We start from the raw sequence: 15,484 nt of genomic DNA on the forward strand, positions 1-15,484 counted from the left end.
TGCCACAAATTAAAATGGTGAATAAATGAAAAATAACTGTGGCTCTGTTTTCCCCATAACTCTTTTGTAAAACTAAATATATATATATTTTTTAATTTTTATTTTTTTTGAGTAAACTCTACACCCAACATGGGGCTTGAACTCATGACTCCCCGAGATCGAGTGGCTTGCTCTGCCAGCCAGGCACCCCAAAACTAAATATATTTATGTTCATATATTCCGAGCCCATTAGCTCCACTTTACTGGAAAACATGTAAATGCATAAGCGACAGATACAAACATTCTTTTCCTAAAAAGTAAACACACTGTTGAAACCATCTTAAAAATTACAACCAGGGACACCTGGTTGGTTCAGTCAGAAGAACATGCAACGCTTGACCTCGGGGTCATGAGTTCAAGCTCCATGTTGGGTGTAGAGATTACTTAAATAAACAAATAAATAAACATTTAAAACATTACAACTAAAAAAATCATTTTATGCAGACTTCTCTTTCAATTTATCATCATTTTTTAAAGATACAAGATACAAATGCACTGCTTTAGAATTTCACTTTACATTTATGAGTTTACTTTAGGAGTAGGATTATGAATCAATTACTTAAAAATATGATTGCTAGTTACAGATTTCAATTCTTTGTGGGAAGAATTGACATTTCACTCATTCCATAAGCAATTGTGAGCTCTCCTGCAGTCACTAGAGAATTGTGGTAAGCACCACGGAGGACAGACAAAAGATTTGCAGCATCCCTAAGAAATACAATTCCTAAGTTCAATTTTAATGACTTGCTTGAAGGCAGAGTGGAATTGACCAAGGAAATACAGTTGACCCTTGAACTAAGGGGCGGTTAGGGGCACTGATCCCCACCTCCCCCACCAAGCAGTCAAAAATCCATGAATAACTTTTGACTCTCCAAAAATTTAACTACTAATAGCTTACTGTTGACCGGAAGCCTATGGATGACATAAAACAGTGGATTACCACACATTTCGTATGTTATATGTATCATATACTGTATTCTTACAATAAATGAAGCTAGAGAAAAGAAAATGCTATTAAGAAAACACATTTACAGCTTGGATTAGTGTGAGTTTAAGGTTCTGAGAACAAAGAGGCACCTAACAGAAGAAAACATGAAGAGTTCCCTCCAGCTCTCAAGACTTCAAGGTGAGTCTGAGCTGTCATTTTAAACTTTTTATGACAGACCAATGTTTTTATTCAATACACTAATAAATTTGCTCATATTACATGTCATTTTTAAGAGGGCTGTCTCCCTCGCGTAAAGAACACAGTACTCTATGGAAGGAACACGTTCGTATTTTATGATGTATTAGAAGAACTAGTACAGCCTGAGCTAAATCCCTAAACACTGACAGATAATCCAAAACGGGGCAAAACCAAGTCATTCGAGTTCGGAAATGCACCCCATGAGGGTTTTGAAACATAACTTTTGGCATTTGAAAGTATTCTCTCATATGTATTTCCTGGATGGTAAAAAGTGGTAGCCCGAAAGGCTTAGTAATAATTAACTAAGAAGTAAAATCATTAATAAGTAAATATCATCTGTCATATTTCATGCTATCATAAAAATAAATATCATGCCATTAAAGATCTTCACAGGCAATTTAGGCAAAGATTTAAAGTAGGTAATACAAGAAATTACTAAGAACATGAAACCATATCAACTTGAAAGATATAAATGCAAATGCTGAAAAAGGGGAAGCATTCAAAATCTACTATTTTTGTCAAAAAAAAAACCTCACAAAAAACATCTTTAAAACTTGCTATTATTTTATTTATTTTTTTAAGGATTTTATTTATTTATCTGTCAGAGAGAGAGGGAACACAAGCAGGGGGAGTGGGAGAGGGAGAAGCAGGCTTCCCGCCGAGCAGGGAGCCCGAGGCGGGGCTCGATCCCAGGACCCTGGGATCATGACCTGAGCCGAAGGCAGACACTTAACGACTGAGCCACCCAGGCGCCCCAAAAACTTGCTATTATTTTAAATAAAATTCTTCTGTTGGATAAAAAAGAGTGTACAACCTCAAACAGTAACTCAAGGTGGGAGGAGTCTGTGCATTTGGCAAGAGCACTCAATTATAAGAAGTAATCGCAGAAAATAATTTATTTTGGAATTTCAATAACATTAAAGGAGATCAGGTTGGTGAGAGTTTCTTGCGCCTATAAAAAAAAAAAGAGCATGATTTTAAGAAAATTGATATATTCTCTTTTAAAGTCGTCAAACACCGTGCTATCCCATCCATGAAGCCCTGTCATCTCAGGATTCTACAAGAAGTTCCCTGGCTGTTCTTCCCTGCACTGTCTAAAACTCTTGGTCGGATGGCTCAGTTGGTAGAGCCTGTAACTCTTGACCTTGAGTTCAAGCCCCACGTTGAGTGTAGAGATTACTAAAAAAAAAAATTTTTAAATAAAACTCGAGTTGGATCATCTTGCTTTCTGCCTTATGTTTCAGTTAACATGTGGACTTGCCCATCCATCCCCTGCAGTTGACTATAAGCTTCTTGAGAACAGGGACTAGTCTTACTTATCTTAGGATTCTCACAGGACCTTCCACATCGTAGGTCCTCACTAGGTGCTTGTTGAACTCAGATCACTCTAGCTCTATAAACCACACACACACGCACACAAAGATTGGGATTTCCCACTCAATCTCTCCTTGACATCCTTGAGGCTCTGGGAAATTTGTCTCATCCATCTGGATCTGTTGCCCTGATTTGGGAAAAACTGAGAACATTTACTACTTGCAGCAGAAAAAGCCAAAGCATTAATTTTTACAAAACGCAATCCTAGTGTGCAATCTAGCGGGTGACTAAAGGTATAATTACCAACTGCAAATAGGCATTCTAAGGATAAAGAGTGGCAAACTAGACAAGCTCAGCCTTTCACAATATTTTGTAATACTTGGAGCAGAACAGTAGGAAATGCAGTAGGCACACAGGAAAAAGGAAAGCGTTCCATTCCACTTCGTATTGTCATGCTGACAGCCAGTAAGGGCTGCGATCTGGGGCACCTGGCTGGCTCAGTCGGTGGAGCGACTCTTGAGCAGCGGGTCGTGAGTTTGAGCCCCGCTTTGGGCACAGAGCTTACTTTGAAAACAATGCTGTGATCAAAGGGAAAGTCTTCTCAATACAGACATAGCAGTAATTCAAAGCCAATAAGTGCTCTTTAAAAGGACTGAGTTTTCAAGTTCTTTCTACTGCTGAGATGCTAACATAGAAGACAAACCGCCTACTATACGTGCTTATCATTCACAGGGTGGTTGAGGACGCTTGCCCTCGAAGCTGTATATTCAGTCCCCCAAATCCCCCAGCCTCTCCAACCCAGTGGAGAGGGGTTCTCACAGCCCACTGCCACGCCATGGGTATCAACCCCATCATACCCAACACCTAATGAAAATGCACTACTTTTGACTCATTTTAAGTCTTTGAAATCCTACCTACACTTGTCATGAGAACTGGTTTTTGAATGGAAAATCCAGGCTTACAGGGACAATCAAGAAGCTGGTATGATCTCAAGTTTACTCTTCTTTGATGAAGCGCATAATTTTTGAAACAGTATCCAGTCTAAAGATCAATTCTGCAAGTTACAGTCGAGTTTAGGGAACAACTGGCCAAAGTCTGGCTGAGGAAACTTCCTTTTATTAAGATCCTGGTAGGTCTTTACCACACACCCACTGGTATGCTCTCGGTCACAACAAAATGTAACACATGCCAGGAACAAGAGGTGTTCATGAATTATCCTGAAAACAAATGACAGATGTTTGTAATTATTAGTAATTATGACCTAATTAAAATTTTAACCAGCTCTTAATGGTCTTGAACTTCCAATTAATGGTTCCAACTTCCAATCTCCCATTTTTAGGAGGAAGATAACATCAAGGAATCAGGTTTAGGGTGTTGGGGGACGGCAGTAGGGTGTTTCTTTAGTTTTGTTGTAGATTCAGAGTATGTCTATAGTTGATAAACAGTGAGCTCAACACTTTAATCATATAAAGCTGTTGTGTAAGAAATAAGCTTAGCAGGGGCACCAGGGTGGTTCAGTCATTAAGCGTCTGCCTTCAGCTCAGGTCATGATCTCAGGGTCCTGGGATCGAGCCCCGCATCGGGCTCCCTGTTCAGCAGGAAGCCTGCTTCTCCCTCTCCCGCTCCCTCTGCTTGTGTTCCCTCTCTCGCTGTGTCTCTGTCAAATAAATAAACAAAATCTTTAAAAAAAAGAAAAAAAGAAAGAAGCTTACCAAAACTGACTTTTAGGCCCTTTAGTTTCTCAAAACATCAAATAAATACTTAAGTGTGATCAATATTTTCATGAAGATTATGTATTTAAATACATATTATACAGATTTTTCAAAAACAATGGCTGAAAAGTTTCTGGGGGAACATTCTTCTACACATAGTTTAGAGGAATATATTTTATTGCATATCCTATTCCCAGAGCATGCAGGATAACATATATTTTTAAACAACAATCCCTGCAACAGAATTCAATAGAAATGCTAGGTCTGTACTTATAGCTCTTTGGGAGAAAACAGACAGATGGTGGAGGAAAATTAAGTTCAGTTTCATTCAGAGAACAGCTTGGTTTGTGCAAGCATACACCCAAAGAATCCAATCCCCTGAGACCTCCAAACAGAACAGTGCTCTCAGACAAGACATACTCTCCATCATTACCTTGTACGGGTAGGCCTTTTGTCTTTTCTTTCAACTCTCCAAACCAAGATGAGTCACTATCACTTGCAATTGCCTGACATGGTCCCAAGAAATAAGACATTTGTCATGGTTAGTTTATTTACATTCATTCTGGGTCACTTTTACTAAGCTGATTGTGCCTGGGCCAATGTTGCAGAGACAGAGGGGAAGCTCCAACCCTCCATTAAAAACCTCTCCCTGTGCAGGGGAAGGATACGGGGCCGAGAAATGTTCATTTTTATTCCCTACCTTCTTTTTCCACTTGGTCAATTTAGACACGTATGATGAATGATACTCCCCACAGTTGAGCTACTATTACATATAAACACCAATACACCCAGACCTGAAGTCTAGCACCATGGATCATTGTTCACATTACCTCCACCCTCAAAAGGAAACCACTCTCCCAGTACATACTAACTCCGTTAAAATATAATACAGAGAAATGACAAGGAATTTTTCAAACCTATAATCTCCTAAAAAGGCTAAATTGACTAGAAATTATTTTTTGTCACTAAGCATTTGAGTCAGAAAAAGTATTATTGAAAGCCAGAAGACATTTGTTTTTTCCTGCTTAGCAATTCACTTTTTGTTAAGCTCTACTGTTAAGCTCTTTGCCAGAAAACCATAGTCGGAAAATAATAAATCCCCGGAAAACAAAAATTAACTAAAAATACTAAGAGTTGGATTATGTTGAAAACAACGAAGCAACAAACGCTGAGTTTATGGGTCAGCGTTTGACTACTTTTGAAGGAATTCAGATGAGCAAATCAGCTACAGTTTCACGAAAGCGGATATATCCTCGAAAATTATGTTGGAATCTCCTGTTAAATATGGATCCCTCTGAACAAAGAGTCCGTATTTATAATATCTAACGCCCAAAGTAAACCAAGTGAACACTTTCCCATCTTAAAGTTATATAGGCGACCTTTAAGAAATATTTTTAGTTCATTCTTATAGTCCTCTCATTTATGCAGGGTAGGAGGCAGATGTCTGATTTTCCTGACACCAAACATACTCATTAATCCTGTCTTTTTCAAATCTGTTACGCGTCTCCATGAAAAGCAGTGCTTGACCCCACAGCCAAGATGGCTGACAGAGCGAAAAGGCTGAAGAACATTACCATGGGCAACAAAAGAGAAGCAAAAGGAAAAAGGCAACAGATCCACAAACCAACAGGGGAGAAAGGCTGACAAGGAAGAATATCTAACACTCCTTACCAGGTCAAAAACAAATTTTAAGAAAGCAAAGTAGGTAGGCCCCTGGGTAGAAAGAAAGAACTAAAGGATAAACAAAACTGAAGGCAGAACAATCTTCATCTTGGAAAACTGGAGAAAGGAGAGGGTGGGTCCTTTTACCTACCAGTCCTCTGCTCTTCACTCCTATTTCCTTCTCCCAATTATTATTCCTCAGCTTCCTTTTTCTCCTTCATGCTTTCTAGTGAAAAGCTGCCCTCTTTTCTCCCCTCCTTCCCAATGCTCCTTAGACCATCCCCCTTCGCCCTCGTTCCCCACAGGATGGGAGGGCCCAGGCCCCCAGCCTGCTGACGGTGACGGATGGCTGTCAGAGAGGTACACAATGGCGGATGCAGGCGTGTCATCAGCCTTGCAGCTGGCCTTCGAAAGAAAGAACCAAAGCCCACGTCTGACCTGAGGGAGGCTGATTTAATTAAGGTTACAGCAAAGGGCAGAGCCGCCTGTGGGCTGCATTCTCTGCCGAGCGCCAGGGACAAAGCCTGAAAATACTTCTCAAGAAGAAAGAGCCAAGAAAGTTATGTTGGTTAAAGTGCTGAAAGTAGGGGAAAAGAAAAGGCAACAGAGATTGGTTTGATAAAGAAGCAGAGATGGACCAAAAGTCCACAATCTCTTGAGATACAGACATCAAAATGCAAGAACAGTAGAAAACGGGTAACGAGGATGTCTGGACATGCCTTTCAAACTAGGAAATATTCCAGATGAATAATGAGATGCCCAGATTGAAGTGATCTGGGGCCACTCAATCCAGGATCAAAGCAAAATCTCTATCAATGGCAGGGCCGGGACGGGAATCCAAATGTACTATTTCTTTTACCTACAACACATAGCCTATTTTTTTTTTAAAGATTGTATTTATTTATTTGAGAGAGAGAGAAAGAGAGAGAGAGCACATGAGAGGGGGGAGAGAAGAGGGAGAAGCAGACTCCCTGCTGAGCAGGGAGCCCGATGCGGGACTCGATCCCGGGACTCCAGGATAATGACCTGAGCCGAAGGCAGTCGCTTAACCAACTGAGCCACCCAGGCGCCCCAACACATAGCCTATTTTTAATACAATGTTCACCCCTGGGAGTAAAGGCTTGCCCGACAGGGAACACATTTAGGCTTGAACATCTCTTATGAGACAAGGACTCTGCTAGATGATGGGGACCCAGTGGTGTACAAACAAATCTCTACCTTCCAGGAGCTCAGAGCTCAGTGTTGGGGGGGTCAGGAGAGGACCCAAGGAAACAAGTAAGTACAATGCATGTCAGGGCAAAGACATTGACTGGGCTGGTGGGTCTGAAAAGGTGATCGCCTGAGTTTATTAGATCTCTACAAATGGAATAATTTTTAAAAGCCCTGGCAAACTGACTTACCCAAATGCATGCCACCAGACCACTACGAATAGCTTCCTTTGCATGTATAAACTAAAATCTACCACAGAACCCAGCCACTACCATGACAACGTACTGTCCAACGATGACCAATATGGGAGGAAACAACAGAAGTCTCTTGTATTTTGTGGAAGGCTGCAGATGAGTCCCTGGCCAAAACAAAAACAATGCCTGATCTCCTGGGGCGTCTGAAACCTAGGCCTACGGACAAGACCATATTATACCTCCTCCACTCTCAAAGTTCATCAAAACTCAATGGTGCCAGAGAGTCAGCAGGGAAGACCAACGAATGAGCAATTACTCAGCACTAGAGGGTGCTTAGACTTTGCATAGCCGAGCAGGGACAGGTTCTGGCCAGCAGCAATGAGACAGGCAAACGGGGGCTGCATGATGGGCTCAAGGGCCTTAAGCACAAACACGGAGCAAGAAGAAATACTTGAAGGTACTTGAAGGTTAAAGCCAAGCCCAGACCACATGGTAACTCAGCAGCGGGGGGGAGGGGGGGTACAGACACACCGACAGACAGTTATCCATGAGCTGACCATACATTGTGAAGCGTGACCATATGGAGAGGACAGGCAGTGTCTAAATCAGCACAAGCACTTGGGAAAGCAGCTATTAACATTCATCAAAAGACGTCATTAACTGTGCTGAAAAGCCGATTCATCTTCCATTTGGCCTTTTCAGCTCTATCCCCATACACAGCCCACTTGCTACCAAACTGCTAGCTTCTCAATATTACTAGCACTTCGCTTCTATCGGAGCATGTCCTAGGGCGGCTGGGGAATGGCTGTCATCAAGTACCCGTTGCACAATTAAAGCCACATCTTTGGCATTAAGGAAAGAGACTTTTATAAATCCTCATACGAAGTGGATTTTCAGGGTACCACTGGCAGTAGTAAAAACCAAAATGACTCATTTTTCTCATTCCTTCTGAAACAGGAATCAGGCATTTGTCCTTGTGCTCAACTTAATCTGTCCACTGCCTAAAATGTTAATAATTAATTTTCCAACCTCACTGTATGCAAAAAAAAATCATTCATTCTTCAGGGAAGCGAGTCACCATCAATAAGAACAGGAAATGGGCAGTATCCAAGTACGAGCCAGTAATCAGGCAGAAGCCCCCAAATCGGTAACAATTCACTCTTCGGAGAGACTTCATAATTAGATATGACCAAGACATCTGGCTTGTGGTGGATACTCCTATGTTTTAAGATACTTATATCAAACTCAGAGTCAATGAGGACAATTCTTTTCTCAGTGGCTCAACATGGATCGTCTTAAATTGCAATCCTTTCAGGCAACAATGTTCCAATCACACTTCTATGCAGTGTTAAGACCATTTTAAAAACTATATTGAAGCTAAGACTGCTACAAGCTCTCTGAGGCAAACTTTTCATAATATAAAGTCTCCAAATGCTGTCAATTTTTTACTTATTGTCCAAACTAAGATAGAGCCCTGATAAAATAAATATCAAAGGCTGATCACTTGTGACCATGTAATGGAAATAAATGTCATGTTACAAATCTGGCTACAAGGTTAGACTAATAATAACAATTTCAAGGCAGATTTGCCTAATCGATCAAAGGACTGATTTGATGGGAGATAGCAATTCTGTGCTTTAAGTCATACACAGCGTCCCAGTCTGTGCCATTTTTTTTAAAGAGGCATTTTAATAAAGACCCTATGCTTCATTCATCTTGGTACTGCTCACAGCAAGCAGCACAGAGCCTTGCACATCTTAGGAATGCAATAAAATATTTGCTGAACATAGTTCCTGACAACCAACATTAATGGCTTCCCAAAGCAAGTACAGGGAAAACAAAAGACCATGCCAACATATTTCTAACACACTTTTATCCTATGATTCACAACACAAATCGGAATAATGTTTCCAGGAACTCGCTTTTTAAAAAATGTGCACTTCTACAATATTTTACATTCGTGTACTATTTGTGAAAAATGCAAGTAAAGCTAACATTATTTTTACACTTAGTTCCCTATTTGCCAGAAATTTCTTACAAGTAACATCACCCCACTGCGTACATCATATCATGGGTAAATCCTCCCAAACAAAAAAGGTAGAGTGTCTGCTTTAAACTTGGGTGCAATGGGTTTCTAAGCCCAAATGCAAATTACTTCCCCATTAAAACATTAAAATAACTAAATTGCTAACAAAACCAAACAGGAACAAATTAAGAGTATATTAGAGGGGGGGAAAAACGCTGACTGGAAATAAGGACAAAGGGGTTCTTGTCCCTGCTCAGCCATTAATTTACTATATGACCTTACCTAATTAGTTAGCCTCTCTGGGTCTCAACTTTCTCATTTTAATATTATTTTTAAAGCCCTTTCAAACTACATGCTAAGATTCACCATGTCCTGAAAAGTGATTTACATTCGTACTGCCCCCCTGCCCCCAAATCACATTGAACATGATAGTTTTAAATATGTTGAGTATGGATTTCCATCAAAAGCAACTTATTAAAATGTCAGATGAGCTTAAGTCCATTTCAAGTGGAGAATAAGGCAAGTAGGTTAAAACAAATAGTGCTTCCAGATTCACGTTTCACCCAGACAGCAACTGTTCTTACTGGGGGAACAGGCTTTTCTTTAATAGCATCGTTGAAAATTCCACCTCTTTAAAAACGAAGTAAACTAGTCAGGGTCACTGTCAGGGTCTCAAAAATGCAGATGCATGGCTTTTCCTTCCTTTTCCCTATTCATCTTGTTGGGAGAGAGAAAAGCAGAAGGGCTAGCTTGACTTGGGAGATTGGGGCGGGGGGGGGAGGGAAGAACGTGGCAGTTACTGTACAAACCGAGACAAGCCCCTGTCAATTGAGGTACTGTACGAGCCAGCCCATCCTTCTAATTAGTGCTCACAACCCAAATGCAATGAAAGGGTTTCCTGTGGCTGGGATGGGAAGATGCCTGGACACGTTGAGGAATGCTCTATGACAATAACCAACACAACCATCTGAAAAACTGCACTCAAGCTGCGATTCAGAACACTCTGGAAAGGGCACTTTATTATATACACAGCGAATTAAATAAAAGTTAATCCTCAAAGAATTCAATAAAGTATTCTTAAACTAATTTTACAGATGAACAAACGTGAAGAAGTAGGGCATTTGGCCAGCAGCAAATGGTTAACAAATGTCAGAGCCTCGTTTGAAACTCAATTCTGACTTCAAGTACTCCAATCTTTACGTTTCAAAATAATACCACTGACACCACTGTTCAGCCCCTGTTATTTCTGTCTGATTTTGAAAACTTTATTTTTCACTAAATTGCTTCCTCATTACTGTCCCCCCCCCCCCATTCCCACTCTGGTCCTCTTCTGGATTCTTAAAGCATTCTATGCATGATGCTCCAAACACTCATACACACTTACTGGGCTTTCTCTAATTGTTCATTTCCTTTTCCCCCAGCCTAGACTCATTCCTTTCAACAGCAGAGACCAGCTCCTCTTTCCTTACAGACAGAAGCCACCACACAGATGATCTTGGCTCCCTGTGACTTCCAAGCTTGAACCACTCCATCCAACTCCCTCTCCCTACCGACAAGCACACAGTGGGCGTTCAGAGTGCTTCCCAAGTGCCTGACACACAGTAGGTGAATAATAATTGTTAGTTGAACGCATGGTTGGTGGGTGGGTGGATGATGCAAGATCCTATTTTATAGCACTTTACAAAGTACACCCTTACATCCAATATGCCATGGGAGTCTAAAACTGTACTTAATAATAAGCATTCCAATGTTCTCTTTCTGCACCGTGGCTCGTCATATCATTCTCAAATTCAGGGCCCAGAGGTGCAGAGCTGGTAAGTTAGTGGTAGCCTTTCGACTTCAGAAATGGCCCAACGCTACTTTACTTTGTAGTCTGTCTTCCCGCCATTCCCAAAGTAGCTTGGGAACAGGCTAAATTAGGTTCATTAGAACACGAAGGAGGTGTGGTCCCATTCTGGTTTCCTGTTGTGAAATCTGAGACTTCGGAAAATCTGCAGGTTACAGGTTAGATCAACAAAGGAGCCTGGACTCAAACAATTCACAGTGACCAAGAAAACCTAAACAAGCACAGGAGAAGAATGTACTGATCCGACCTCCCTGTCCACACATGCCTCGGCTTCGTTCACAGGCTGTTAAAGCAGAACAGGTAGGTGAGGACTCAAAATTCCCTTCTAACCTTAATTTTCTGAGCTTAAACCCCATTCATCAGCTAAAGCAGCATCAGGTGGAATGAACTGAAACCCAGAGGCAGACTTCTAGTTCCACCCCACACACTGACCCTGGAGTGCAGGTCCGCAGAAAGTCAGGGGAGTAACTTTAAGGTAAAGGACACACCACCAGAAGGTACTACCTAGTGTCTCCTAAGCACCAGTGCCTACCGCACTTCCTTCTGCTTTGCCCAAAAATGCAAGCCCTAAAGAGCCCTTTGAATAGCTAATCAAAGGTGCACAAACCAGAGCATGATGCCCAGACCAATTCTGAAAATAGCAAGTTTCCTTCAAGATTAATACCTCCTTTTTGCCCACCAAAGAACCCTAAGGCTAAATACCTGAAATGCATTTCTAACACAGAGCCCCTGCCAAGACGTATGTCTACGTCTGGCCGCCCCCATGGCGGAGGCCTCCCTCAGCTCAGGTGAAATCTCCCACCAGCCCACTGCCTCTAAATTCACATTCCGTCCGGGGAAGGGCTCCCGAACACAACATCTGCACACCCTCAACACGTGCAATTATGCAACAGCGCATCACATTGTCACTCTGAGACCAGGAGAGTGGCCACAAGCCAGTGAGTGGCTCCCGAGTGGAATGAAAGTTCTTAAAATTATTAAGCACTCCATCCGTAACCCCGACTGTTGATGAAAGGAGAAGTATATCAAAGTCTGTTTTCCTAACCTTAGGCAGAGAATTTGAGTGAGTGGTTTCTGCTCCACAGCGAGGTCTGGTGACAATCCTCAGCAGAGAGCATCCAGGGACATCGGGACCTTGGTTTTATTGCAAAGGATACAGCAACTGGCATTAACTACTGACCTCCTCACAGAGCAGGACCCCCTCCCTTGCCAAGACCTCCCAACTCTGCAGAGTAAAGCTGGGAGTGGGGTCCAGTGCTAAGGCTACCCCCAGGTGTAAAGAAAGCTGCGAGCGATTTTTAAGTCCCCCCTTACTTTTACTAACACAAAGCGGGGTAAGGGGCGAGGGGTCGGTTCACCAACCCAGGGGAATAGTAAAGAGACAAAGGTCACCCCCAAACGCGTCCCGTGCGCGCACCGAAGCCGAGACTCTGCAATGCACATTCCACCAACCTTTCACCGTGGTCGGCTTCCTGTGGGGTTTATCCCCCCCACCCCAACCCTCTCCGGAAAGTTTGAGGCTGTTCACACCGACTTTCAAAGGTCCATTGTTTCCTTCTCCGTAAACGTAATGAAAAGAGAGACGGAGAGAAAGAAATCTAGACGCGGTTCCCCAGACCCTTTCTTACGGAGAGGATTTACTCCGGGGGAGTCCGGTTACTCCGGATCGAGAGGAGAGACCGGGAATCGCGGAGCGCGGGGGGAGGGCGGGAGAATGTTTGCCATTTCAGCAGAAATGCCTAAATGCCAGGCCGCCGGGAGCCGGGAGCCGGGAGCCGGGACGGTGCGCGGGGCCGCGGGCGGCGACCTCGCGGTGGCCCCTGCGCGCAGCTGGGGAGGCGGGGCGGGGGGGGAAGCCCTCCGCTGCTTACCTTCCCCTCCCCCACTTAGCGTCGGCTACTCCAGGTGCCTACAGCGCGGTCCAAAGAGACGGAGCCGAGCTCCTAGCGTCCCCGTGTCCGGATCTTCTCTCCATGGCCAGAGAGCCCCGGGAGCCCCGCGCCCGCCGCCGCCGCCGCTGCTGCTTTTATGCAACTGGCAGCCGCAGCCTCTCTCTGCCTGGAGGTGAAACGCTCTCCTCCCGGGAATGACGCGCACTTCCCTCCGCCTCCGCCTCCGCCTCCTCCAGCCCCGAGCCTCGGGGGCAGGGGCCTCGGCTCGCTCGCTCCGGGAGCAGCCGCTCAGCTTTCTCCGCTCCTTCCCCTCCGGGAGGAAGGGAGCCTCGGCCCCGGCGGCGCGCGCCCCAGCGTCCCCGCCACGAAGGGAGATGGCGGCAGCGCGGGGCAGAGCGGGGTCCCGGGAGTCGCGCTTGCCCCTGGTCGGCGGGCGCCGCGGCTCGCGAGGGTCGCGCTCAGCCTCCGCTGGCCAGACAAGCGGCCCCGCTCTGCTGGGCGGAGGGCTGCCGATTGGGCGGGCGGGCGGACGAGACGGAGGAGGCGGGGGGAGAGGAGGAGCCTGCGGCCGGAGGAGGCGGTGGCCACGCTGGGCTCCTCCCGCCGCCCGGCTCCGCGGGAGCTCCGGACCCCTGCGCTCAGTGCCTCCCGCTGCGGCGCCGGGAACCGCGGCCCCGGCTGCGGCAGCAAACTCCTACCCGGCCAGTGTGAACCTGAGCCGGCGCCCCCGCACCTCGCGGCCGAGCCTGACAATGAGCCCCCATCACCCCCGGCTGAACCTGACACTGAGCCCCCATCACCCCCAGCTGAACCTGACACTGAGCCCCCATCATCCCCGGGGGAGCCAGCCCCCCCATCCTGTCCTGGCTGAGCCTGACACTGCGCCCCCATCACTCCACGGCTGAGCTGTACCCTGCACCCCCAGCGCCTCCCGGCTGAGCCTGACTGCGCCCCAACACCCCACGGCTGAGCTGGACACTGCGCCTTCATCGCTCCCGCCAGAGCCAGACTCTGAGCCGCATCATCCCCAAAGGGACTTCTATAATTCCCGAAAATGTTCTGTGAGTCCGGCCGGCGCACCACGGCCGCCCCCACCTGGCCAACCGCGGGCGCCGGGTTCTTAGCGCTTTCCGGAGAACCAGCCGGCTCTCTGACTCGGGACAGCTCCTCCGGCCGCGCAGAGCCGCCCCGGCACCCGGCTCTCCGGCCAGAATAAATACAACGACGCTTCCCCACGCCCCCTGCCCGCGTCACTCCGGAGTGGCTGCCCGCCCACCCCAATGCCTACGGACGGGTCTACGGACTCCCGCACCCGGGCTGGAGTAGCCCAGCCGCCACCACCCCGCCCCTCGCTGGAGCTGCTCCCACCGAGGAAGAGGCTTGGCTACCGCCGAGGGCGCGGCCGGGGCTTGATTAGTCAGACCCACGAGGTCCCCAGCTAGTGACAGCGGCAGGACTGCCAAATCCAGGCAGTCGTCATCCTCTGTTTAATTCGGAATTGGAAGCTGTCCCGAAAGGGAACTCTTTCAGTGAATACTGTACAGATAAGAGTGTTCATTTTTCAGGGTTGCTCTTCCTCCCCTCCCCCCCCTTCCACCCTTTTAATAAAACCTTAGTCATGTAACCATGACACACCCAGCAGGCGGGAAAGGGAATTCCTTATTTCCACGAGTTTGGTGCAGGAGTTTGTAGAAATCAAAAAGGTGCCAAATCTTGGCTGATGATAAGCTTCCCCTGGGGAGCTTTGAAAAATTCAGATTCCCAAACTTCACACGACCTACTGAATCACAGGTGCCTGGAATATGTAAGTTTGAGAAACGGTGCTACATCCTCGAATTAATTAAAACCTTGGAAAGATGCCTCCACAATAGCAACATCGTCCAGTGCTGAGACCTTAATGAAACTACCCAACTTTGGGAGCCCCTGTCCCTCCAGGAGAGGGAGGAAGTTTCTTGAAATAAGGCAGTTGCGGGTGCCCGGGTGGCTCAGTTGGTTAAGCATCTGCCTTCAGCTAGGGTCCTGAGCTCAGGCTCCTGGGATCCAGCCCCATAAGGGGCTCCCTGCTCAGTGGGGAGTCTGCTCTTCCTTCTCCCTCTGCCCCTCCTACCTGCTCCTTCTCTCTCTCAAATAAGTAAAATCTTAAAAAAAAAAAAAAAAAAGCAGGGGCACCTGGGTGGCACAGTCGGTTAAGCGTCTGCCTTCATTCAGCTCAGGTCATGATCCCAGGGTCCTCGGATCAGGTTGGGCTCCTTGCTCAGAGGGGAGCCTGCTTCTCCCTCTGCCTGCCACTCTCCCTGCTAGTGCTCTCTCTCTCTCTCTCTCTGACAAAGAAAATCTTCCTCCAAAAATGCCCATTTTCTGAATCTTTATTAAGTGCCAGGCACTTTGCTTGGAGTTTGAATAT

At 45.7% G+C, this 15,484-nt stretch overlaps 1 protein-coding gene across 6 annotated transcripts in view; it reads right to left on the reverse strand.

Moving 5' to 3' along the window:
- CEMIP2 (cell migration inducing hyaluronidase 2) overlaps positions 1-14,263 on the reverse strand; it is an 82,749-nt gene extending 68,486 nt beyond the window's left edge. For 4 of the 6 annotated variants that reach the window (XR_004302159.1, XM_032427472.1, XM_032427473.1 and 1 more), the window contains exon 1: positions 13,060-13,578. The gene's annotated coding sequence lies outside the window, so the exon portion shown is untranslated. Of the gene's footprint in view, positions 1-12,233; positions 12,323-13,059; positions 13,579-14,175 lie in introns of those variants that run through there. The other 2 variants (XM_032427470.1, XM_032427471.1) reach the window with 2 other exon arrangements.
- Between the last annotated feature and the right edge of the window lie 1,221 nt (positions 14,264-15,484).

Source organism: Phoca vitulina, unplaced genomic scaffold (genome assembly GCF_004348235.1).
Source record: "Phoca vitulina isolate PV1807 unplaced genomic scaffold, GSC_HSeal_1.0 scaffold37, whole genome shotgun sequence".
NCBI classification, from domain to species: domain Eukaryota; kingdom Metazoa; phylum Chordata; class Mammalia; order Carnivora; family Phocidae; genus Phoca; species Phoca vitulina.